The sequence below is a fragment of the Lycorma delicatula genome, chromosome 1 (assembly GCF_047948215.1).
Source record: "Lycorma delicatula isolate Av1 chromosome 1, ASM4794821v1, whole genome shotgun sequence".
Classification (NCBI taxonomy): domain Eukaryota; kingdom Metazoa; phylum Arthropoda; class Insecta; order Hemiptera; family Fulgoridae; genus Lycorma; species Lycorma delicatula.
Genome location: NC_134455.1, coordinates 13,570,995 through 13,596,936, shown reverse-complemented (window position 1 = coordinate 13,596,936; position 25,942 = coordinate 13,570,995). Strand labels below are relative to the sequence as shown.

The following is a 25,942-nucleotide window of genomic DNA, read 5'->3' as shown; positions in this document are numbered from 1 at the left end:
TCTGTCAGTCAATCTGTCAGTAAATCTGTATTTGAAGTACTGTCAAAGTTCGTGCAATTTTTACAAAAATAAAAGGCAGATTAAATTCAAAGAATATTAAATTTTCTCAATCATATATATTTTCGAGTTTACATTAGGCTATATTTTTCACCGAAGTTCCTTATTTTAGTAAGAAGAATAGAAATAAATTAATGATTAAAGTGATAATATATACCTTTCTTAATTTTACAAATAAAAAAGAGCCATTTTTTTTCTCGCTTAAAAATGACTAATTCGACAATATTACTTTATTCATCAATGATTTCATTATTTGACTTATGGCGCATCATCCTGTCTTCAATAATGTAGTCTACGAGTAAGATGTGAGCTGAGGCCCTAGAAAGAGACGATTGGACTGAAGAGGTTTGTCAAATGTATTTATATAAATTAATAACGTTCGAAAGTGTCCTTGATGCAGATAAGACAAACCCTCTACACTTACGTTACATGGATAACACTTACGTTATGATTGCAAGTTGATTGAGGAAAGACTTAATAGGCTTAATATTTCTTATTGCATTGTACACATGGTTTGATTCACGTGAATTCTCTTCTGAGCACTGAATAATCTAGTTGAGGTCAATAATATATTTAGTCTGTTTTATCCGTTTCATGACTCATTCAATTATATTAAATTGTCGTGCATATTACAGCATTAAAGATCTGCGAGTTAACAGATCAAATAGTTAGTTGTCTGTTTAAAATTTTAAAATAATCTTGGAATACAGAATAAGCGGCTTTCCTCAAGTACACAAGAAAAAATGTATTACCATTTTTAAGTTTTAAATTGAACATTAAGTAAATTATAGTTCTGAAGTGGTATTATTATTGTGTTACGACAATACAATCACGTGATTATGCTATCACGTTTTCTTCTGAAATAGTCTTCCCATTTAATTTAGGCCAAATAAATACAAATCTATTATCACGAGGTATTTATTGTTTTATGTGAATAACATGATTAATTAAGTTATAATATTGAGTAAAATTATGGCTATTCAGTAAAAAAAGAACTGTTGTATTACCCGTGATTAGAGATTTGAGAAAACGATTTTTACATTTCGTCTTGGGTATGTATAACATTAATATTTTTTATTAGATTCAAATTATTCCTCGGTTTGACACAGACAGCAGTTACTATTTGTATTTCTATTGATAAAATACTAATCATTAGTCATAATCAAATCATTAGTTAAAATTAGTCATTAGTAAGAATTGAAAAATTGAGAGTAATATCATTTTATAAAACGTTAGTAATGTAAATCGGTATTTTCGTCATATTGAAATGTTAACTTAAGTTTATAGCTTCTTTATGTGAGAAAAAGAGAATGATATTTTGAGTAGCGATGAATTTGAAAAGAGAGAGAGAAAAGAGCTACACAAGATAGAAACCGAATTAATCTTTACTGCAGGTCATCTGATAACAATTGATTATATAATTGATATTATACCGCATACATCTAATAATATATCCAGAAGATGTTTGCTAGATGCACTAAGAAATAAGAAAGGAAGTTAAGAAAATATGCTAAAAGAAAAAATGTAGTATACCTCAGGTTTATATAATGGGCATTAAATAGTATTAAAAAAAAAAAAAAAAAAGTAGTGCATCAACAATGATTAGAATGGGGAAGAAAAATAAGATATGAAATATAGATAACATCGTATTTATAATTGATAAAAGAAATTGTTTTCAAATATTCAAAATTTTTGTTGTAAAAGAAGGGTTGAAGGGTGGTAAGGAAGAAGATAATAAACAAACGACTCGAAAATTAAAAAATGCAAAAAAAATAAATTTAGGATGTTTCCATAGTGTAAACTGAAATTTTAAAGCAAGTTAAATATGATTAATTAAAAGTTTATTTGGCTATAACTCTAGAACCAATGAAAATAAGTACCACTTATGATATCGTTGAAAAGCTCTCAATGAGTGCTTATTTCTGCAGTTAAGAAAAATTCTAAATCCAAATATTTTGGATTTTGAGATTTTTTGAATATTTTTGGTCCAATCAATTGCAATCAAAACGGGAAGTGCACAACTAGATGTTATAACATTTGTAAATCCAAAATTTCAACATTCTGCGGCTAATCGATTTTGAGTAATGCGAGATACGTACGTACGTACAGACGTCACGCCGAAAATTGTCAAAATGGATTCAGAAATGGTCAAAATGGAAATTTCTGTTGAAATCTGAAAACCGAAATTTTTCGCAAATACAATACTTCCACGCACTTCGTCCAAGGAATTAAAAACACAAAAACGTATGTCAAGTCACAAATAACTAAAGTAAGTAAGAAACTGAATGAGGGATTTTAAAATACAGCGAATAGAATAAACAGTATCACAGGTGCTTCAGAATTGGAAGTAGTACTTGGCGAGAAGATAAAATATTGCTTTTCATATTTAATTTGATGTCAGATTTGGATATTAGAATGGGTGTATTGGAAAGTTAGATGAAATACCACTGAAATTATTAGAGAGGATCGCATCTCTTGTCTTTGAGATATGTGGTATAGATAAGTGGATACAAGGTGGAAAAAAGTATACATACTGAAAGTTTTGCAGAAAATAAGAAAAAGTGGGACTAGAAATAAAGTAGGAAAAGATAAGGTAATGGTATTTAGAGTATAAAAAAGTAATAAAAACGTGTTAGATTATTTGAACAGAAGCATTATGGAGAAGAAAAGGAAGTTACACTAACTTGGAGAAATAATTAATGTAACAAAAAAGGGCGATAAAGGATTAAGAGAACGACTGTAAAAAGAGAAATAGATGTTTAAATACATTAAAAATAATTCTCCGATTTTTGAAACTTAAGATTATCAGTAGTTCTGTGAGCAGAAGACTCGTTCATTCTTCTCTGAACAAACTGAGTTCTACACCTGTTACGAGTATAACTATGTTGAATTAATAAATGAGTATTAGAAAACATAATTGTCAATAGATATTAACTTTGGAAAATGTAGCAATGCCAAAAACAAATTTTACTGAATTAACAATATTATAAAAACTGCTTCTAGAATTACCGGGTTTTGCTGATAATCAAACTGTTTGTCAAGTGTCAAACAGTTTTTCGATTTTTTCTGTAAATAATTTTCTAATGGTGTAAAACGATAAAGAATAATGTTATCTAAAACCAAAGTAAGAGTAAGAATATTTTAGCTTATTGGGAAAAGTACGATGCTGTAAATAACGGTCTCAGAAAAAAAAATTAATCTTAATGTTGGTAAAAAAAAGTAAAAGAGTGACGTATTTAGATCGTAGCCATCGAAAAGTAAATTAGAAATGATCTGTGACATTTAGTAGTGAAGAGATGATCAATCACAAGTTTACTTTGCAATAGTGATTGGTTGTCGGTTGAAACTTTCTTTCTAGCACTTAGACGGACAAAACCGTTTTGCGTAAAAAAGGCTGTAAACGGGCAATCAATGTAGAAAATAACACATCCATGTTTTTATCATTCATTCTCTTTTTTTTTGTCAGTTATTTTGTCAAAAAATAGTAATATTTCGTAATAAAGCTCTAAATTTTATATTTAAGGTATATTATTTGGGCGATAAAGTGATCACAGAGTGGAACCACTGCTCACACAATTGAGGACCGAGAAAATAATTTACACAAAAACCATACGCAATTCAGAAATTTACTATATTAAAAGTCAGCAGATATTCTTACTTAAATTATAAGTAATTACTAATCAGATTAAAAGTATCAACAGAAAACATGGTAACTAAACTTTTAAGTATAAACATTGCAAATTGAAATGAATGTACAACATATTAGTAAATCTAAATTACTTCAATATTTAGTCTCTTTAGGCCTACTTATATCGGTTCGAAACTATATTTAATATTTTATTTTTAATAAAAGTCATGGAAACAATTTTTCCCTGAACGAAGACATAAAACAACAACAAAAATACTACAACTCCAGTGGATCTAACCGGTTTCTTTAATGTACTACAAAATGCACATCGACGTGCTGAATAAAGATGTTTTGGCTGTGATCATTTCCTTCGATTTGTACATATTTAGCCTTTACTTATCTTTTAATTTGGTTTTGAAGATCCTCCTTCACTAAGGCACCTCTTTTTACGTTCAACTAAACACGAGTCAAAAATAGGTTTGTTAATTTCTGATATAAAATCTTTGTTACTAAAATATTGCAATTACATTTCCTTATGAATAATAAAAGCATTTACCACGGAACAGTCTACAAAATGACAAAAAAAATAAAACAATCTCATCTACCATTTTTTCCCTTTTTTACCAGTTTTGTAATCGTTTTTCAACCTGTCGAAGTTGTCTACGAAATTCATTTTCCTACTACAATCTGAAATAGTTTTCGGGCAGGGAAATGTAATTTTGGTACCATTCTTTTGTATTCTGTCAGTAAATGTTACACCAGATGGATCGTGTTTAGTACTATATATATTAAGTTAATAATAATATATTGACTTTTTTGTTATCTTTCCATCTGTACGTGGCCGCCCTACAGTAAACGAAAATTATATTATTTTGTATTGCATACAATAAACGAAAACTCTCCTCTATCATAATTTTTTCATGTGCTAGGGCTGGTAGTCCTTTTCTACTTTGATACATGGTACCGCATGCATAATGTGTCTTGATTTCAGTTTTTCAAATAATCTAACTGACGAAACATAACTTTAAAACCGAATTCTCTGGTTTTAAGCCACTGACCTCTGGTATTTTATTTTTATTTTTTCCATGTAAAATTACATGTAAACTTCAAATTTTAAAATTATAAAATGATTTGTCACATATCATCCATATTTTGAATCCCCTACGTATGGGCTTATCTCGCTTAAACTGCTTTGTACGAAACCATTTTTGGAATTTAACCGTGATTTCCTCGTTTGCAATATGCCAATGTGATTTGTTACAATTCTTGGAAAAAAATTATCTAATGAATCTAAAAAAGATCGCATCATACTTAAGATCAGAGCTGTCTGGCATTAAAAATTATCATTCAAGTGTACATTACCCAACAAAAAACTGAATCGTTTCAATGAAATAACATAAATGTAACGGTCACGCAAATATTTTAATAACCAATAATAACGATAACTTGATTTTCTATTAAGTGACATATAAGTTAATTGCAATAAGTGTTTTAATTTCTTTAGTTGTTTTAGGTGTAAAAGGGGTTACTTTGTTTGTTCTGTGTAGCATACAAATTAGTTTCAAAACTTATATTCTTCAGTACTTCATTATTAAAAAAGGGAAAGAACAGTTTACATGGATTAGGCAAATCTATGTCTAACACAGACTGAGAAACTGCATAGTATTTCTGAAACTTATTCCAGCAATGCGGTACTGATGACACAATTTTGGTAGTTGAATTCCAGGTTGGAGTCATTTCTTTATTTTTAATTGGTTCAAATAGAATATCCTTGTCAGTATTTTGTGGCCGGTTAATATCACAAGAAATATCTCTGTCTGGTTCAGTTATATTCAGCAGTCATTTTGAGAATCAATGTTATTATCTGATTCGGAATCTAAAAAACTTACTTCACTTTCGCCATTTTACGGTAAGAAATCGACAGATAAAATGTGATGTGACATAGTTCTTCTTCAGTTAAGATTTTTTTTAGACAAAACTACCTTTTTTTAGTAGCGGTTACACAGTGAAACCATCAAAATGAATAATTGGAAGATTAATTGGAAAACAATAAAACATTATATTTTATGTTTTATTGTTTTCCAATTAATCTTCCAATTATTACTTGATGTAAATAATATAAAATACACGAAATATATTGCACTAACAACATATAACACAATTATTAACACAGTGTAAACAAACACAACATAAAAAGCTCAAATACAAGTTCGCTATAACAACAAACATTATTAGTGATCATATGATTATGTTTGCAGTACTACTAGTGAGACATTTAACAACTATTAAGATGGTTACACGGTAAAGCTGTTGCTCCAATTAGGAAATAACGTCGCAAAGGCAAGTAGTTTCATGGTGTAGCCACTGCCAATATAATACCTAATTTTGGTGGTTACAATATGTGTCACTGTCTCTCAAAGAGCCAGGTAAGACTAGGTAAGTAAGTAAATAATATACACTCGTAATTAATCATAATGACCATGGATATCATAATGAAATAAAAATAAAATCGTGATAAAAGAAAATGATGTACGGTTAAATGACAAATGTTAATATTAACTGTACCATATAGATTACTGAAAGAAAATTTTCCACAAAAGTCATATAAATCGTAAACTGTAAATCAATCTTCTTCAAAAAAAGTAAATTTTATTTTTACTTTTTATCAAAAGGATCAAGATTCGAATTCCGGTCATGACTAGGATGTTTTATACGTAACAAAATTAATATCTTATTCTCGTCATAAAATACAAGTTATGGTAACTACATCAGGGTTCCTGTCGAACACAGCATGCATAACATATTTATGAAAAAAAAAATAGTTAAATTAGTGTATGTTTATAATCAGTTCAAAGCTATTTTTTCTTTAAGTAGTTGTATTTGTATATTTCCTCTTTTATCTTTACGAGTATTGTTTTTTCTTGGCAAATGTATACAGCTGTAGCTGGCGAACATGTTTGAAATTAAAGGGTAGTTAACATTTTATCTACCTCATTAAAGCGATACGTACGGTTACGAGAATATAAATACTCAAATAACTTAACCATTACATTTTTATTGGATTGATAACGAAACTATTACGAGTATATAGATTATCTTTAATTAAGTTATTAATGATAAGTGAAAATATATATATATTATATATTTTTTTTTTTACTTAGGATGAAATATTTGACTAAGTAACGGTTTATAAAAATGATTTTAAAAATCTTTAATTTAATATTATTTATTTCTTTTCTTAATGTGCATTTTGAAATCAACAAGTGAACAATAAGCAACTCCCCACAGCTCAGTTAGTTAACGATGATATGTAGGAAATACAAATGAAGTGTAATCTTGTACAGCCTCAGGCCGACCATTCCTGAGATGTGTGGTTAATTGAACCCCAACCACCAATCACTGGTATATTTTATTTAGTATTCAAAACCGTATAAAATCAAATAAGTTTTACTAGGATTTAAAATTCAGAATCTTGAACTTGAAAATCAGTTATTAAACAATTAATTTGCAACGACGAGTTAACCACTGCACCAGGACAGTAGGCTTTTAATTTAATATAGTAAGATATTTTCGTCACTTATACTATACGATTGAAGAAATTAAACAAAAAATGAAATGTCTATTTAAACGTTAAATAGTCGGTCCTGTTGTTGGCAAGTTATCATAAAATATAAAAACATTTTACTGCATTTAGAAATTACGTTATTTCTTATAGAAAAAAAAAATATATTACCAGAAAAAAATTAATAAAATATTTGTGATCCATTTTGATTTTATGGCATCATTCATTAAGCCTGCTGTAAGTAATAAAACTATTGGTTATCTATTCCTAATAAATATCACACGCTTAATATAATTTAATCTTCCTCAACGATGTACAGTCATAGAATATAAACTACTAAAAGAAATTTCGACCTTCATAGTTGTGAGTATTTGACTCCCAAATACGTACCTCCGGATGTCTATAAAATGTAATAGAACATATATTATTACTGAGCGTCTAATTTGAACACGACTTCAAGCAAAGCTGTTATTAACTTCTTTTTTTTTTTAATCACGAATATCTTAAAATATATTTCATTGTCGACGATTCCTAGATTAATCTCTAATAGCAATGGTTACTTACGAAAAAATTTATATTTTTATGGCATTTTCCTAAATAAATCTTTTTTGGAATCTAAAAGATTTTTTTTTGTGTTTATGAACAAAAAGAAAATGAAGTACATAAATCTGTGGTAAACCCTGATAATTTTGTAAGTCTTATGTTTATAAAATTTACGATTTCACATGTTACTTTTTTAAATCTCAAGTGCTGCCGTAATCCCTTCCACATTACTATACACTCGTAAAACGTTTTTAATTGCATTACCAAAAAAAAGTAAATTTAATTACTATTATAATTTCAACTGTTACATTAATATATGATTGTACTGTTATGTTATTGACAAAATTGTCTAAATTCCTTACTTACCTCACCTGATTGAACGTATAAGTTCAGTTTAAATGAGTGATTAAAAACTTAAAAAAAATAATGAATTAACATTTTAGAATTCTCAAAATAATCGTTAAAATATCTGTTTATCAATTACGAAGTTCAGAAATAAACAAACATACAACTTCAACTATGCTATTTGCACTAAGAATAAGTTGGCTAAAGTTCTAAGTTAAGAAACAAAAGTAGTGGGGGAATACCCGACAGGATTTAAAAAAAAACAACACGTTAAGATAAACATAGCATCCAGAAAGTAATAAAAAAAAAAAAAAAAAAAAAAAAAAATGAATAAGTAAGGTCAATAAAATATATTTATTGAAGTTAATTTTTAAAGATTTTAAAAATAATTTAATAAATGAATAATCTATACTATAAGTAAACTTTAATCGACGATCAATATAAAAAAAAAGATATAAATTTTTTTATTTTTTTAAAATAATTTTAAATGATGGATATATTTTAAATTATTTGGCTTTTAGAGAAACTCAAAATCTGTACGCAACAATTTAAAAAGAAATTGGTAATACAGTGACATATTTTTAATTAATCGGTGATTTGTCATCAAAAAAAACATAGAATTGCTTCAACTAACCCACCGCGTTGGTCTAGTGGTTAACGCGTCTTCCCAAATCAGCTGATTTGGAAGTCGAGAGTTACAGCGTTCAAGTCCTAGTAAAGCCAGTTATTTTTACACGGATTTAAATACTAGATCGTGGATACCGGTGTTCTTTGGTGGTTGGGTTTCAATTAACCACACATCTCAGGATTGGTCGAACTGAGAATGTACCAAGACCACACTTCATTTACACTCATACATATCATCCTCATTCATCCTCTGAAGAATTATCTTAACGGTAGTTACCGGAGGCTAAACAGGAAAAAGAAAGAAAGAATTGCTTCAACTGCTCTAGAACCCAGAAGTAGCGTACAAAGGAATGTAATGGAATAGCTATTAAATTCCTTTGTAATATTATTCGTATTCATGTTATTTATGAAATGATCGAGTCTTGTCTGTTTGCACGTTAAACCTAACATGTGCAGATTTTGGCGTCTGATTAATTTTCATTCTCCGATCTTTAATCTATATTTCCATGAGTTGTACGAGAACTATTTTGTTAATTTATTGAATTCGATTCTATAGTTGTAAAAAAATAATTGTTCATAAGTTAAAAACAGAAAATCTTAAAACCATTTACAAAAACTAACAATCATAAACTAGATGCATATTTCATTTGTAAAAGAATCATCAGTAGAAGCAGGATAATTAACAACGGTAAATATTAGTGCATAATAAAACGAAATAAATATTTCAAATAAAAAAATAAATAAATAAAAAATAAATATCTACGACATTTAAAAGAAGTAAATTTACCGTTTTTATAAAATGTATAAAAAATGGTTAGCTAAACATACAATATCACTTTAGAGAGTCAAAATGAAAATGAAAATTTAGATTGTCTAAAACAATTGGAAGTAGGGAATAAAACTCCTCTCTTAAAATGGTTCTACATTCTGCACTACACGTTTGTTGTACGGTAGGATAAGAAAATCTCACGAAAGCCGATAGATTTTTTTACTTATAATACCAACAAACATTTCTATTAAATTTCCACTAGAGTTAAAATAAGTGATATTTCTATGAAGATTATAATATTAAACATTATAATATAATTTTTTCTTCGTGACGATATGCTTACATTTTTACTTATCGTTGTCTTCAGTTTTTGTAAATACAGATAGAAATACTCTTGTCGCATTCCCTAAATACTGTATTTTTGTTTTATTTATAATTTTTTATCGTTAATACTTCTTTAATTTTAAAATAAATACATTTTAATCTTATATTTATATTTTTAATCATTTTATTACTATTGATTTTTTATTTAAGTCTTGCTTTCAAATAAAAACGTATATTGGTAAACGGTACACTACAAATTAGTTATTCGATGTTCATCAAACTTATTTGACCATCTCTACAGTGTAACTTTAATACACCTTGAAATGTGTAGATTTATCAGCGAGAAATCGTTTATTAAACTGAAATGATTAACCTTTTAAATTATGAAAAAAAACAAAGATAGTTTAGGAACAAAAGACTTTATATGTGAAAGGTCATGGATATAGTACTAATATGTCATTTTAGCACAGTTATAAAAAATTTCCCTGATCGATCAATTGTTCGACATATTGTTATTTATTACGCGGTTTTTCTTATTATTCCATTGATAATATTTTTAACTTATTTTATAAGTATAATCTTGTGTGGATTTTCCCGTGTTGGTTCAGCCGGCTATTGGAATAAATTATCAATAAGAAAAATAATAAGATACAGGAGATAATTATTAAAAATTAAAAAACACGACTGCCGAAAAAATATTGCTCTTTTGTTCTGGTTTGGTTCTATCGTGATTTTATATTAACTAGAAAATACCCCGATTGAATTTTAAAAATAGGAAGATTGGTTGCGAAGACATAACATTTTCGAATAACCGTGATCTGTTAGATCGAGAGAGTGTACCTGATGCATTCAAAAATTATCCTTTGACCTAATAATGAATACCCCGTTTGAATTTTTAAAATTAGACGATTGTTTGCAGAGATATTATACGACCACCTCATTGCACCTCCTAACACAGCTCCCCAAGGTACCCCGTTTGTTACCAGTTGATGGTGATGATTGGTCTAGCCTCGGACGAGGTGCTCGCATCACCTCACCACTCTAGCCTCATACTCAGTCTCCACGGGAATCTCATTATTATTAAACAGACTTTTTTTTAACTTATTTAATATTATTTTATTTAACGTAAATTTAATTCTATTATTTATTATTTTATTCATTCGATTGATTTGAATCATTCAATTCAAACCCAGCTAACAGTGACAGAGACTCACAGTTTGCAGTTCATTAATTTAATTCATTAAAGTTTATGCTTCAACCGGCAAATCTCCACCATCATATACATACATATACATATTTATACAGCCTATGATACTCCCGGAAACGTAAGGATTCCAACACCGATCATTCACGTAAATCGGTTTGGCCGTTGATCTGCTATTGCGGAACAAACATACATACATACACCCTACACAAACGTTACACTCTTTTTTGAGCAGTAGTGTAATTATGAATTTAAACGATCAGCAATTGTACCAATCGTTGTTTAAGTAATGTTAAAAATAAAAATCTGTATTTGAAAACGGTACAACAGTTATAAAATCTATTGGAGGTATTTGTCAAGAGGAAAAATCGAGTTTCAATTTTATTAAAATCTAGACCCTTATTTAGGATCTTTTAATTAAAACTTTTAACTCAGTTAAGGTGAAAGTAAAACCAACTTAATTTATATCAGAATTTGTCATATTTATATAAAATACCTCTTGATAGTTCAAGTCTGCTCCGGCTATTGTTGTTTTGTTTTCATTATTGGGCCACATTAAAAAAACTCTCTGCCGTCAGACTGATTGTGAAGAGACTGCCGTTTTGGTTATGTCCCAGAAAAACCGAGGAAATTAATTTTAAAATATATTATTGGTAGTCCTTTTGTATCAAAGTAAGTTTTTAGAGTTTTAATGTTTTTTAATAGGCAATATCAATTTTCAAAAGTACTGTATTTCATTTTTTCCTCTTTTCTTTCTTCGATATTTTTCAAAACTTTTTTCTTTATTGGAAATATAATTCCTTTCCCAGTATAATTCTAACAACTAGTATCAATGATACGTAGTTATAATATGAGATTTGATACGGCTATGATGTAGTATAATAGCAACAGTGGCAGTTAACTCACGAGCTGATCATGTTATCAGTGGCATTGGCCAGGACACGATCATCGCTTCACGGTGCCCGTGAGTTTTGTAAACAGCCTTGACAGCGTATATCGGTTTCTTTATTTTATTTTAATACCGCCGACACTTGTTACCTATCAGATGATGTTATTATTGTTACATTATAACGTGTAAAAACTGCGTCGTTGTTATTATGCTAATGAGTTGTTTTCCATACCATATAAATAGCAGATACAATTGCTGTAAAGTTATTATTTACCAGTACTGATACTAAATATGTTCGGCCTATTTCAATTTAATATCCTAATAAATTCTACACAGCTGCCAAAAGCAATTTAAGGATCGTTTATTCTTTACAGTATGTTAAATAATGGTTACAGTAATAACAATAAAAATGTAAATTTTGCAGTTATATTAAAAAAATAAATAAAGATTTGGGTAACAAATAAGTTGTTAAAAGCATAGGTAATGAAGCTTTCCAAAAATGCATACATAATGGAGATTATGGAGGTCATTCTGTTACTTGTTAGACTACAAATCAATCTCCCAGATTCAATTCTAAAGTTAATATTATATTACCAAATTCTACTGTCTTCTTTTTCTATCCCTTTCGCTAATTATATGTTCTTCTTTAAGTGAGCAGTAATTTGACTGGTTTGGGACTATTTTACATTCTTTTTGCCCTACGTTAATCTTCTAATCTCTAAATAATTACTGAGGATGTAAATATACACATTCTTAGTTATCTGTTTTTCATATATATGGTCCACCAACTTAGTTCCTTAAAAAAGTTTGCGAAATTTTTTTTCTCACCTACTCATTTTAACACCTCTTCATTTTGTACATTTTCCACCTAATTTTAGTTTTATAACTAAAGATTTCTATTTTTTCCTTTCTAATTTATTGACTTTATCTTATAATTACGTAAAAATATTATATTTTATTTGAAAAAATATTAGTAGGATTATAAAATTCTACATAAACAGCAATAAAATCAAAAAAATGGATATATAAAAATGACTTATTCACTATAATAATTATCCTTTGCTACAATAAAAAGCTACTAAATAAATATTTCAAGAATAATTTTGCAATTTTTATATCAATATTTGACTTTGATCTATATTTACTTTATCTGTATTTTTACTTCAGCCATCCTTTGTAAAGTTGTACGACGAAAACAATACAAGTGTGATAAGATCTTCTACTCTTATTCCTAATTAACCTCCTTTCTCTTATATTCCATTAGATTCCTTAATACTTATTTATTTTCGAATTGAACTACTCTTCTAGCAATGATTCTTTCCTACCTGTGTTTCTACCAAAAGAGCAATGTTATTTTAAAAATGATTACGTCCTTGTCGCTCCTGTTATCGTCTTTTTTCCAGATATTTTAGTCCAATTTACTTTAATATTTTAAATGTTTAAAAAAATGTAATGTTATGATCTATACTACGTAATGCCTTCTAAAAATCTACAAATATCATGTAATTACTTTTATTATTATTATTTATTCGTGTAATTATTATTAGTATTAACTACTATTAATAAAGATTTTCAACAAAAGGAAATTGTAAAAAACGAACAAGGAATAATAAAAAATAAAAAGTTTAAACATTTTTTTCTAAGAACCACGAAAATGCAAAATAACCAAAATGAGAAAAATGTAAAAAACTAGAATCTAGATCAGGAAGAAACAAAAATTAATTTAAAAAGTTACTTAGAAAAACGGTGAAAACAAAACTTTATTAATAAATTTAAAAAAGAGACAGTATTGGGAAAGACTATAACAAATAAAGGAAATAAAGGCGATATAAGATATTTAGCTGTAAAAACAACTAGTACAAAGCAAAAACTTAATGGGAAACATATTTGAACAAGATCTAATAGAAACAAGATTTTTTTTAAACTTCCAAAATAAATTTAAAAAAAACAAAATAGAGAGAACTAAACAAAGAAAAAATGCATATACAGATTGTTTCTAAAATGGTGGGCTGAGTATATTTTTTCGGAATCTACTTGTAAAACTAAACAAAAAATATCCTTAGGAAAAATAGCAGTTTCTCCTTCGTTCTCTTCCTGTTGGCAATTTTGTTGTTTTTATATAACAATTTATATCTCAATGAACGGCATAGATAAAGTCCTACGCAAGGACTATAGCATGAAAATAAACAAGAACAAAACAAAAGTAATGAAATGTAGTAGAAATAACAAAGATGGACCGCTGAATGTGAAAATAGGAGGAGAAAAGATTATGGAGGTAGAAGAATTTTGTTATTTGGGAAGTAGAATTACTAAAGATGGACGAAGCAGGAGCGATATAAAATGCCGAATAGCACAAGCGAAACGAGCCTTCAGTAAGAAATATAATTTGTTTACATCAAAAATTAATTTGAATGTCAGGAAAAGATTTTTGAAAGTGTATGTTTGGATTGTCGCTTTATATGGAAGTGAAACTTGGACGATCGGAGTATCTGAGAAGAAAAGATTAGAAGCTTTTGAAATGCGGTGCTATAGGAGAATGTTAAAAATCAGATGGGTGGATAAAGTGACAAATGAAGAGGTATTGCGGCAAATAGATGAAGAAAGAAGCGTTTGGAAAAATATAGTTAAAAGAAGAAACCTGGAATAGTCGCTTTAATATTGGAAGGACAGGTAGAAGGAAAAAATTGTGTAGGCAGGCCACGTTTGGCCTTACAATATGGCCTTTACAATATGTAAAACAAATTGTTAGGGATGTAGGTTGTAGAGGGTATACTGAAATGAAACGACTAGCACTAGATAGGGAATCTTGGAGAGCTGCATCAAACCAGTCAAATGACTGAAGACAAAAAAACAATATCTCAAGTTCGGATTGACGAATCAAATTAATATTTAGTAAACGTCTCAATAATAAAGTTTTAAAATGATCAAAAAATTAGGACTTAAATATCTTAGAAAATTAATAAATGGCGGCCATGTTTATTTTTCAATCCGTTATATCTCCATAAATATTAGTTTCATCAAAATTTATGTTATCCACTAAAATACTAAGCCTTTTATTTTGAACAAAATGAGATTTTATTTTTGAAAATCAGTTAACAAACAGTCGAGTTATGGGAGAAAATTGATTAATTTTGCATCATAATTATTACGTCTATTATTGTGAGAAAATTATTACTTAATTTGATACTAATTTACAAAATTAGAATTAACAATAAATAAAAACGATTAATATTTTATTCGAATTGAATGTAAAGTGGAGGACATGAAAACAGACACATAATTGTAGTTAAGGCAAGTCTACAATTATTCCTAAACTACAATTATACGTAAACTTAATTAAGAAACTTTAAGAAACAAAAATCGAAAAGTAGAAATGTTAGGGGGGGGGGGGACAAAATTAGTGGATGGAAGTAAAGCTCCATTTCAATAGGTTTTCTATTTTTACTTTTAGAAAATCCATTATTTAGAATTTAAATTCTCTGCATTGTTAAATATTTACTTTTTTATATTATTCCTAATGTGCCTATTGCAATCTGTTCAACTAGTAAACAATAAGCAACAAGCACTAAACAATAAGCACTCCCCCTATGGACTAATGAGATAAGGATGATATGTAAGTGAGGTGCAGTCTTGTACAGCCTCAGGCCGGCTATTCCTGAGATGTATGATTAATTTAACCCCAACCACCAAAGTACTCCGTTTTATTGAGTATTCAAAACTTTACAAAAGAAACAAACATTTACGAGGAATTTGAACCTCAGAATCTTCGATTTTAAAAATGTACCGTTAAACAAGTGATTTGCGACGACAAGTTTACCACTAGATCGTCGCGGTGGGGTAAATAATTACTAATTCAATATTTACATAAAAATATTCAAAATTTATACATTTCTATCTATCCTAAACTCAATAATTTTAGTCTTTAAATTAAATAATCGAGATTGTTAACTTTATCTAAATTTAAACTATACGATTCAAAACATATCTAAATGATATCTGTAAATATTAGCCTTTGTATTTGTGGAGATAGGATGTGTAAGTAGGCGTATTATAATACTATAATTTTTGGTCAGATAGAAATTAAAACTTTTAACAAAGGCCAGTTAACAAAATCAGAAATCTAGTGAGATTTTTATGAGGTATACTAAGTGAGCTGTAGGTTTGCCCCTGTCAACCGAACTGTCGGCGGCTTTGGCGGGACGGCGAACCAGTTTTGTTGTACTATCTAACCAGATGGCACATTACGATTACTAACGACATAACATATTTACAACATGACAAATACAACAGACTAGTACAATACAATTACTAGTACACTAGACAGAGCGATTGGAGAGGGGCAAACTTTCAGCTCACGTATTGTACTGCTTTATCTCTTATCCCTCAATAATGTAGAGTTATGCTTGATACAATGGTCATTGAAATATTAAGGTGACTGACAGAGCTGACGTTTTGTATGTATAAAATCATATTTCTAAGTTTGCAGAAATGTATATTTTTCTTATGTAGTTTAAGTTCATTAATTACGAATTATTACTATATTATTATTTTGAACACAATTTTCAATTTTTAATTTAAGGTTTTTTGTATATAATCAAAAATTATTTGTTTAAAATTAATATTTATATAAGATAAAAAGCTCTGATGTGGCCACCACATGACTTCCTTGTACTCAAATTAAATTATATATACACATTTTTTTAAAATGAAAAGTACATAAAACTTTATTTCATTAATAACTTATAATTTTTTCTTTTTTTTTGTTATTGTTGAATTATTATTTAATGTAGTTTTTTTACAATCAGAGGTTAATGATTATTAATAAATCAATATATTTAAATAAAAAAATTAGATGAAGTCTAATTCAAACCGATGTGCCTTCATTGTCATTGTAAGATCCAAATATTTCATTAATTAAAATTTTAGTTGGCTGTAATTCTGGAACTAATTAAAATAAATACCGCTTATGATACAGGGCTTATTACTGCAGTTAAGAAAAAGTTCAAAATCCAGATTCTATTGGATTTTGGGCACTTTTGGTCCAGTCGATTACAATCAAAAGGGAAGGTGCACAAATAGATATTACAACAGTCCTAAACTGAAAATTTCAACATCCTTCGGCTAATCGTTTTTGAATTATGAGAGATGAATATGTACGTAGACGTCACACTGTACTAGTAAAAATGGATTCAAGGACGGTCAAAATGGATATTTCCGTTGAAATTTGAAAACGAAAATTATTTCGCGATCACAATACTTCCTTTACTTCGAACAAGGAAGTAAAAATAATACAAAGTTTGATGTGCAGTTTTTTATTACAAATTTTCCAATTCGGCCATTTTTAAAAAAGGTATTTTTATAGAGTAGATGAAATGACAATTTTGTAGCGTGTCAAAATTCCATGTCTGACCGGGATTTGAATCCGGGATCTCCGGATGAGGGGCCAATTTCATCTGAATCAAATAATGATGATGTAAATAAAGCTCGTAGATTAAAAATGTTTTTACTTTTTGCTTGTATTCCTTGCATTTAAATCCATTCCCAAAAACAGTAATCTGAAGGAGTAATGTCCGGTGATCTAGGTGGTCAATTTACCGACCCTCTACGTCCAATCCATTTACCAGTAAAGGTTTCATCTAAGAATTGTCTTACTTCATTCGTAAAATGTATTTATTCGTGCTCCATCAAGTTGATGATAGTACACTTCAATTCGTTTCGCTGATGAGAGATTTTCAAGCACTGTAAGGAATTGATTATTTAAAAATCCCAGACAATCTCTCCCCGTGACAGTTTTTCTAGTATGAAAGGACCTTGATTGTCGATCATGCTACATCAACCGTTCACTGAAAATCGTGGCTGGAAATTTGATTCAACTACAGCATGAGAGTTTTCTTTAGACCACCGATTTGAATTCCGTTTACCATTACCGGTAAACCTAGCTTCGTCTGAAAATAGTATGAACGGAATTAAGTGGTAATTATTGTTAACAAACTGACAAAATTGTAGTCGTCTGGCATGGTCACCAAACTGGGGTATTGAACTTTCTGAAAATGCATGTAATGTAATGTCCTCCATAGCGAAGTTTGTGGAATGTAAGCATGTAATGTCCTCCATACTGAACTTTGTGGAATGTTAAGTCATGCAAAAATTCTTCGTGTACTCGTTGTAGGATTAAGCTGTACTACTTGAAGAATGTTTTCTCTTTCAAAATCTGTACCGGTTGACGTTCAGATGAAACAAGAGTGCTGAGAAGAGTATCATGATCAAAACTTGTTACTGATTAGGTTAGTGAATTGACAGTTTTCAATGACTAGTCATTTCTTAACACTCTGCGACCCATGTATAAATATAGATCACTTTAGTTTTAAATTACCTTTTTACTTTGGTAACTAATTTTCAATAAATCTTATCTCTTTATAACTGGTTGTCCAGATCCTATAAAAGACCATTTGATATATATAATCAATTAGGTTAACGGAGGTTAACCTAAGAACTGTAGGTTGTTTAATGTTCTGTTAATGTATATGATCGTTCCATAATTTTACTTTAAACATTCCAGTGCTAAAGAGTACATTTTTAGTTTTCAGTAGAATAATAATAAGTTATTTCGTTTAATTCAAAGGATAAGAAGACAAATTATAGTTTTCTTGTTACAATGAAACTAAATACAAAAGAATTAGCTACAATTAAGGGAGTGCCACCAACTGAACGATAAGTTACTTTTAAAATACTGTTTAAATTCAATTACTAAAAACCTTAATTTCTTAAAAGATTAATGAGTTATACACTACGATAAATATTTATACTGCTTCAAAAAATTCAACAAAGTAATTTAATGATAGAAAATAAAAGGAAAGTATTCTAAGGTTTTGTATTTTTATATTCTGTAATGTTTTTCGGTTTGTTTACATTTAATTATGTTATTCATGTTAATATTTTTATGAATATTTATTGCCTAGTTCTTTTAAGAAAAATATATGTAAGAGGAAGCTTAGAAATTAACAATATTTAACTAGTAAATATCATATGAATGCAGTATCTAAGTACTATTGACTTTTAAAATTATAACTTAAAAAGTATGAAGAATTTTGTTTATTTCCAGTTTCTAATACCTAACTTAACATCTCGTACTTTAATGCATATCTTTAGATGTTGCATTCATTTAAGATTACAATTAATATTCTCTGAATCTTTATCTTAATTTCTAATGAAATTATAATTGTTTACTTGTTAGCTGTTCTCTCATTTATTTATTTTCTTTTTATTGAGTAATTTTACCATTTAAATCTTTCCTCAATAATCCAGATGAGGTGATTTAATGAGGTTCTTGATTACGTGAACTTGGCGCTCTAACGGCGAGTGCTAAATTTTAATAACAGATTATATGGAATAGGTTAGTACAGTTTTCCTATCTCATTATAGGTCACTTAAAGAAAAAAATAACCGAAAATGTCACTTTTTTCGAAAGTGACTTGTGACCTGTATCAGATGACTTACAACGATAAAGTCACCTAACTAATATACTCGTATACATTATATTGTTAAAATGTAAGAGGATTTCGTTAAAATGTACGAGTAAGTTAATAGAAGTTTTGTAAAAACAAGTTAATGTAACTCAAAGGACATCAATAAAAGTTAAAACTGCGTTTTAATTTTTAACTTATTCAATATTTTACGTAGCTGAAATGTTTAGAGTGTACATTTCAGAATTATATATTCGAGTACGATGTAAAAGAAATTCTATATATTTTTAAAACGCGATTGAACTAAAAGGATATATGAATTCTGCAAATTATTAATTGTTAATCTAATCTCTTTACGTAAAAGAAAATTGATGTATGAAGCAACAATAATTAAATAAATTGTTATTTGTACATAATAATAATAATATACAAGCAAAAATGCAATGACTGAAGGCCACAAAGATGTTGGAAAACTTAAGGAAAGGCAAACTAGAAGACCTCGGTCATGTCACGGATTGTAATTCTAGTACTAGAAAGTTTTTTCACCGGATTCACAAGGAATTTAAAAAAAAATTCTTTTTTAAACCGTTTTATTATAATTACTGTCATCGTCTGTCGCTTATAACTTAGCATTAAATTTCACAACTGGTACAAGGGAAATAATTTCAACAACTATAATTAACCTGTTTAACCGTAATTAATTTCATTGTTATTTGAAAAAAAAATCTACGAAAGTATTAATTAAACTGAATAAAAATTTTTTAAATTAATGATTCGAATTATAATTCGGTAACTGTTAATAAGTACTCATAATTAAAAAGAAAGTTTATTCGAAATATTAGTAATTAAATGTGTCAATAAATATAAATTTCCTATATGCAGAAATTCATGACATTTTAGATGAGAATTGATCAATTTAACACTATCATCTATTATTTTTAACTTTACCACCTGAAATTTTATTTGATTATATGTGTTATCTGTAAAAAAAAACCAAGCCATTTTTGTTGATGAAAAATAGTGTCTCCGAAAATGTCATCGAAATGACAGATCCATGATATCTTTCTTTTTTTCTGGTGGGGGAATTCCAGTCACGGATAAACCTGTTGTCAGACCCGCAACAGTTTCCGCTAGTTGTTATTAAAGTGCGTTTGTATACCTGTGCCCTACCGACTAAACCCCTTAACACATCACCAACACGCTCTCCCGGGGCCGGATTCGCAATCAAGCACTACACGGCCCCAGGAGGTACCTTTGAGCAAGGGGGAATCCGGAGTCTCGGTGCATAATCACCACCGCCCACCCGCGCAAGCGCGGACGAACGACGGTTCCGCAGGGAGCGGTCCTTCATCCCTCCCGGTTACCAGTCTTGTTCTTCGGCCTCTCAGAGGACTTTTCACTGCTCACTTGAACCTGACGCCTTAGCCTCTAATGTAGACACCCCGTGAAGAGGACCACACCGGGTTACGGTCTTCTCCACAAAGGGACGAGGGAGACTCAGTGCATCATTATCACCCATCAGTGCAAGCACCGACGAACGGCAGCTCCGCAGGGAGTGTCCTTTATCCCCTCGCCGCTCCGTCATCTCGACTTTTCTGTTGAAGATTACGTGCGATAAATCTAGTTATTACCCGAAACTCCTCCGTTTCAGACAACATACGCTCGATGATGTTCTCGACTGCAAGGAGACCAGTGACCGTTTCACAGCTATATCGATCGGAGACCGACGTCCGGCAGTCGAATACGACGTGTCCCGGTGTGTCCAACTCCCCACAATATTAACAGAGGGGGTTGTCTACCCTCCTCCTGGCATGCAAGTATACCCGAAACACGCCGTAGCCAGTTAGAAATCGGGTCAACCAGTAGGATACCTCACCGACGTTGCGGTTGACACCCGGCTCGAACCGCCGGATCAGCCAGTGAGTCCATCGGCCAGTGGAAGCTTGATCCCAGCGGGCTGTCATTCTCGGAGGAGGCGTCTAATCATCTCGTTTTTGTCAGCACCCTGGATAATTCCAATTCTTTTCCTACTCTTTAGCCAACATTGTACTCACCCAATAGCCTCGTTGGCGATTGCAACCACCTCATTTCCGTCTTTCGCCGAAACTATCAGTGCAAGATCATCTGCAAAGGCTATTGGCATGACTCCCGCTGGGTACTGCAATCGAAGCACATCATCGAATACTAGATTCTACAATGTTGGGCTAATTACGGATCTTTGTGGCACCCCACACGTAACTGGGAATCGGAGTCGGGTATCTGTGCAGTTGTACGTCAGATTCTTTGCTCGAAATACCCTTAAATAAGTCTTCGTATTCCATTGTCGATCTGCTTCTTTCGCAGGGTCTCAAACACGGCTTCCCATCGCACCTTGTTGAACTTTGAATTTGTTGTATATTATAGCAACATTTTTAAAATTACGCTTAAAAATGATGGTTATCGTTAGTTATAAGCCAAATGCTAATAAGTTTATTAGCTGTTATCTTGTAACTGTGGATAATTACTAACTGTATGATCGCTTAATAATATATTTTTCATAAATTGTGTTTATTAATCTAGATCTTTTTTAATTTGTGTAATTTTCTATCAAGTTATAGTTTAGTCACAATTAACGACTAATGATTTCATTCTAATTATTAAAAAATTGGTTTAAAAAATCTTCGTAGATTTCTATACTGGTTTATAGTAAAATGAATATACTAGTTGCTGAAATTTGTTTAATCGCCGGTAAATTCGGCTGACCTCAGAACCTTAATAAGATATTGCTCTGTAGAGAAGTTCTTAGTGGTTAGCTGGAATTTTAAAAGGCGGAATAGGAATATAAATTCGCACCCTAATTATTTTATAAACTTACATTTTTTAAGGTACAAAAACCTTTAAAATGTGATTACTACTTTTAATCGATTTATTAAAAAGAAAAATTTGTCAATTAGACTGTATTTTCAATTTGTCTGTATTTAAAAAACTGTGTCTTCAAAAGCTTTATTACAACTAATGCAATGATTTTAAGTATTCTCTTTGTATTTTGAAGAAGTTTCTGAAGTTATGTAATAAATTTTTTCTAAATAAAAGAAGTGGAAGATTTTATTAGAAAAATTTCTGTTAAATGATACGAAAATATTTTTTACTTATCATCATAAAAGTATAAAATAATAGCCTGAAATCCCTTTTATATTCAATATTTTTTCACCTGAAATTTTCAAAAACATGATGTAAAAATATAATCCTTATTTCCGCAGTATATAATTCATTGCTCACGCTGAGTAGTAATTACTTATTAAATAAAACTTTATTTCTCGAGAAAAGTTTTTTTAAATACTTTGATTTCTGGACGGTTGCGTTTCTTGATACCGTTTTTCTAAAAATAAAAATCACTTTTTAAAAATGTATAAAAAATTTTTAAATTTAATTTCATTATGTTTTACATTTTCTGCAAATTTTTACTACTACCCTTATTTTTTTAAAAATTTATTTTGTTAGACTATGCATCGTTTTATATTTACAGATTATTATTTTAGTTTCTAAAAGTATTAATTAAAAATAGTAATTATTAAGAGGTGATATCATGTTAGAAGATTAAGTATCTTTAAAATTATATATAAATACTAGCGGACCCGACAGACGTTGTCCTGACGCGGCATTATTCTGTAATAAATGCACACACATAAATATAAATAACTTAATTAAGTTAAAATTAGCAGGAATGTGTTCTAAATTTCATTAAAATGACTATTAGTATGATAATATCAGTTTGTGATTGTTGTATTATTGTAATGGGTTTATTGATTAATTATCTGTATTATGGTTAATATTTATTTTGACTAAATGTTGAGATGTCCGATGAAAATTGAATTAAAAAATCGAAACGTCATAAAATTAATAATTAGTGTAATTAATAAATTTTCATCCACATTACTACTAATTTTCACTTAACATCATTCTAAAAAAGTGCCTCCTACATATTTTTTTATTTTTATTTAATAATTTGATGTTTCATAACCATGTAACAGCTTAATTAATCAATTAATAAAAAAATTAAAGCACTGTAAAAAAACAACGTAGTTAAAATTTTAGTAGAAATGTTTATCATTTTTCTCATTCTTTATTTTAACATCTAATTCATGAAAAATCATGTAAAATACTCACTTCAATACTGCACCTTACAAATTTGCACAATGTACATTTTTTAATTAAACTCTAAAACGTTATTTCAATAAATAATAATATAATATAATATTCTACATAAGCACGCAATTCTAGCAGACTCAGCAATACTTCGTTATTGCTAGATCTGAGTATACATACAGATTAATTGACAACAATTGAAAGTTTCATAAAACCTTAAAAAACTGAACATTAGCAATTTAACAAAATTTAATCTTTCACTTTATAAAAGTCAGAATGTAAATAAATCGAAATGGCAAAACAACAGTACTACCTATCGGATTTAATTCACATCACTCTCTAATCACAGTATTCGGTAGAAAATAATTTTTTAAGGAAAAGTATTGTGGCTGCAAAATCATTACAATTAATACTGAAGATTAAGAAACTTACAAAACATTACGGAACCTTATAAAATTTCACCTTTAACTTTATAAAATTCAGAATCTAAATAAATCCAATTGTCAGAACAGCACTACCTATCGGATTTAATTCATACTATTCTATAAATACGAATTTTAATGTAAGAACAACACTAAGCTACGACGCAAGTAACTGATATGCGAAAAAGCAACAAAATAAAAAATTCCTAGAATCCGATCGCAGCACCAACTATCGGGTTTGACTGATAAACCAAAAACTAAAAAAAAAAAACTTCTAAAACGCGATCGCAGCTCTGCCTACCGGACCCAATTGTGAACCTTAACCATCCCAAGATCAACAACACAAATAAATTCAAAAAACATTTTCACTTCAAAACTGTACCTTACAAATTTGCACAATGTATATTTTTTAATTACACTTTAAAACGTTATTTCAATAAATAATAATATAATATTTCTCAATACGCGTACAATTCTAAACGCGATCGCAGTGCTGCCTACTTGTTACTTAATCAGTTGTAATTTTGTTTACATTGGCAACGGCCATACGGGCTCTTTGTGATTGGTCGTTCTGTTTGACAGCGGCCATCTTGCATTGATCTGATTGGTTTTCCTTTGTTTATATTTCCATCTGATTTATTAGCCTCTTATTTATTAAAAAACTGTTTTCTCGCGATTTTTTGTAACACAATAATAACACAAAATTACGAAATATTTTTCTCAATTTGATCGCAGCACCAACTGTCGGGACAAACTAAAATTAAAATAGAATATTATTGAATATTCGATACTGCGATGGCATTGCAGTCTGCCGGATCCAATGTAAAACATTCCAAAATCAACAACTACTTATAAATAAAAAATTAATTAAAAAAACATTTTCCAGTGGACCAAATTGTGAATGTAAATCATTCTCGAATCCCCTTGAACACACACACAAAATTTCATCAAAATCAGTCCAGCCGTTTAGGAGGACTTCACTTCATACACACGCACACAAGAAATATATATATAAAGATAATTAATTACATTAACATTTTGCTTTCATAATATTATCTTATCTTATCTTCCGCATATTGTTCGTGTAGCATGGAGTAATGAATAAGGAATTGAAACTAACGAAAAACTATTCTCAATTTTCATTAACATTTAATCAAGTTTGAGTTCAAAGGCCTTGACGTATGAGAAAAAAAACATGGGTATCATTATGTTTAGTCTTGATCTACAAGGAACGGATATCGTAAGTTAGTTTAATTACGTTTTTATTACTAAATCATGTACTGCTCATGTTATGCTTTAAAAAAATGGAAATTAAAATTTCATTTAAGTTGTAAAAGTAAAATTTGAAAATGTGAAGTATAAAATAAATTTCCAGGAATGAATAATTTTTTATTCTTTGCGTAGATTATACTTCTGTTTTAATTGTTTTTTTTTTGGGGGGGGATATTATTATTTTTTTTTAAGCACAGGATTATCTAAGATTGATCTTTAAAATCAGGATGTATATATATATATATATATATATATATACACACATCAACATACATATACATAAATGTATATATAAACTTTTGAACTGACGGTGGTTTTAGGGTCTGGGGGATGTGAAACACGAAGATATGTACATAAAACATATGCACATAAATCTGTATTTTTCTTTTTTAATTTTCAAGAAAAAGATATAAATATTGAAACTATTTTACAAGGCTTAAAGCCTTGTAAAAATACAATCAACACGGAAATCTCACTGTTTGTTTTTAATCTGATCTTTTTTCTGCACATTAACAATATTTCAGGAATATGGCACAGGAAAATTATGTACTGCAATCCTTAACGTATGACAGATTTTATTTTCAACGTAGAGACCAAATTTCATTAAAACTGTTATGTTCTTATATTTTACACTTTTGGGTGTAACTAAAGCCTAAGAACGTCTACATAAATGTGATTTTTAAGAATTTGGGTAATATTTAGAGTAAATTGT

At 29.4% G+C, this 25,942-nt stretch overlaps 1 protein-coding gene across 6 annotated transcripts in view; it reads right to left on the bottom strand.

Annotated features, from left to right (window-relative positions):
• LOC142327879 (facilitated trehalose transporter Tret1-like) overlaps positions 1 to 25,942 on the bottom strand; it is a 318,438-nt gene that overhangs the window by 58,773 nt on the left and 233,723 nt on the right. The window contains exon 1 of one of the 6 annotated variants that reach the window (XM_075371424.1): positions 8,157 to 8,302. The exons of 4 other annotated variants lie outside the window; for them this stretch is intronic. The gene's annotated coding sequence lies outside the window, so the exon portion shown is untranslated. Of the gene's footprint in view, positions 1 to 8,156; positions 8,303 to 25,942 lie in introns of those variants that run through there. One more of the 6 variants, XM_075371495.1, reaches the window with a different exon arrangement.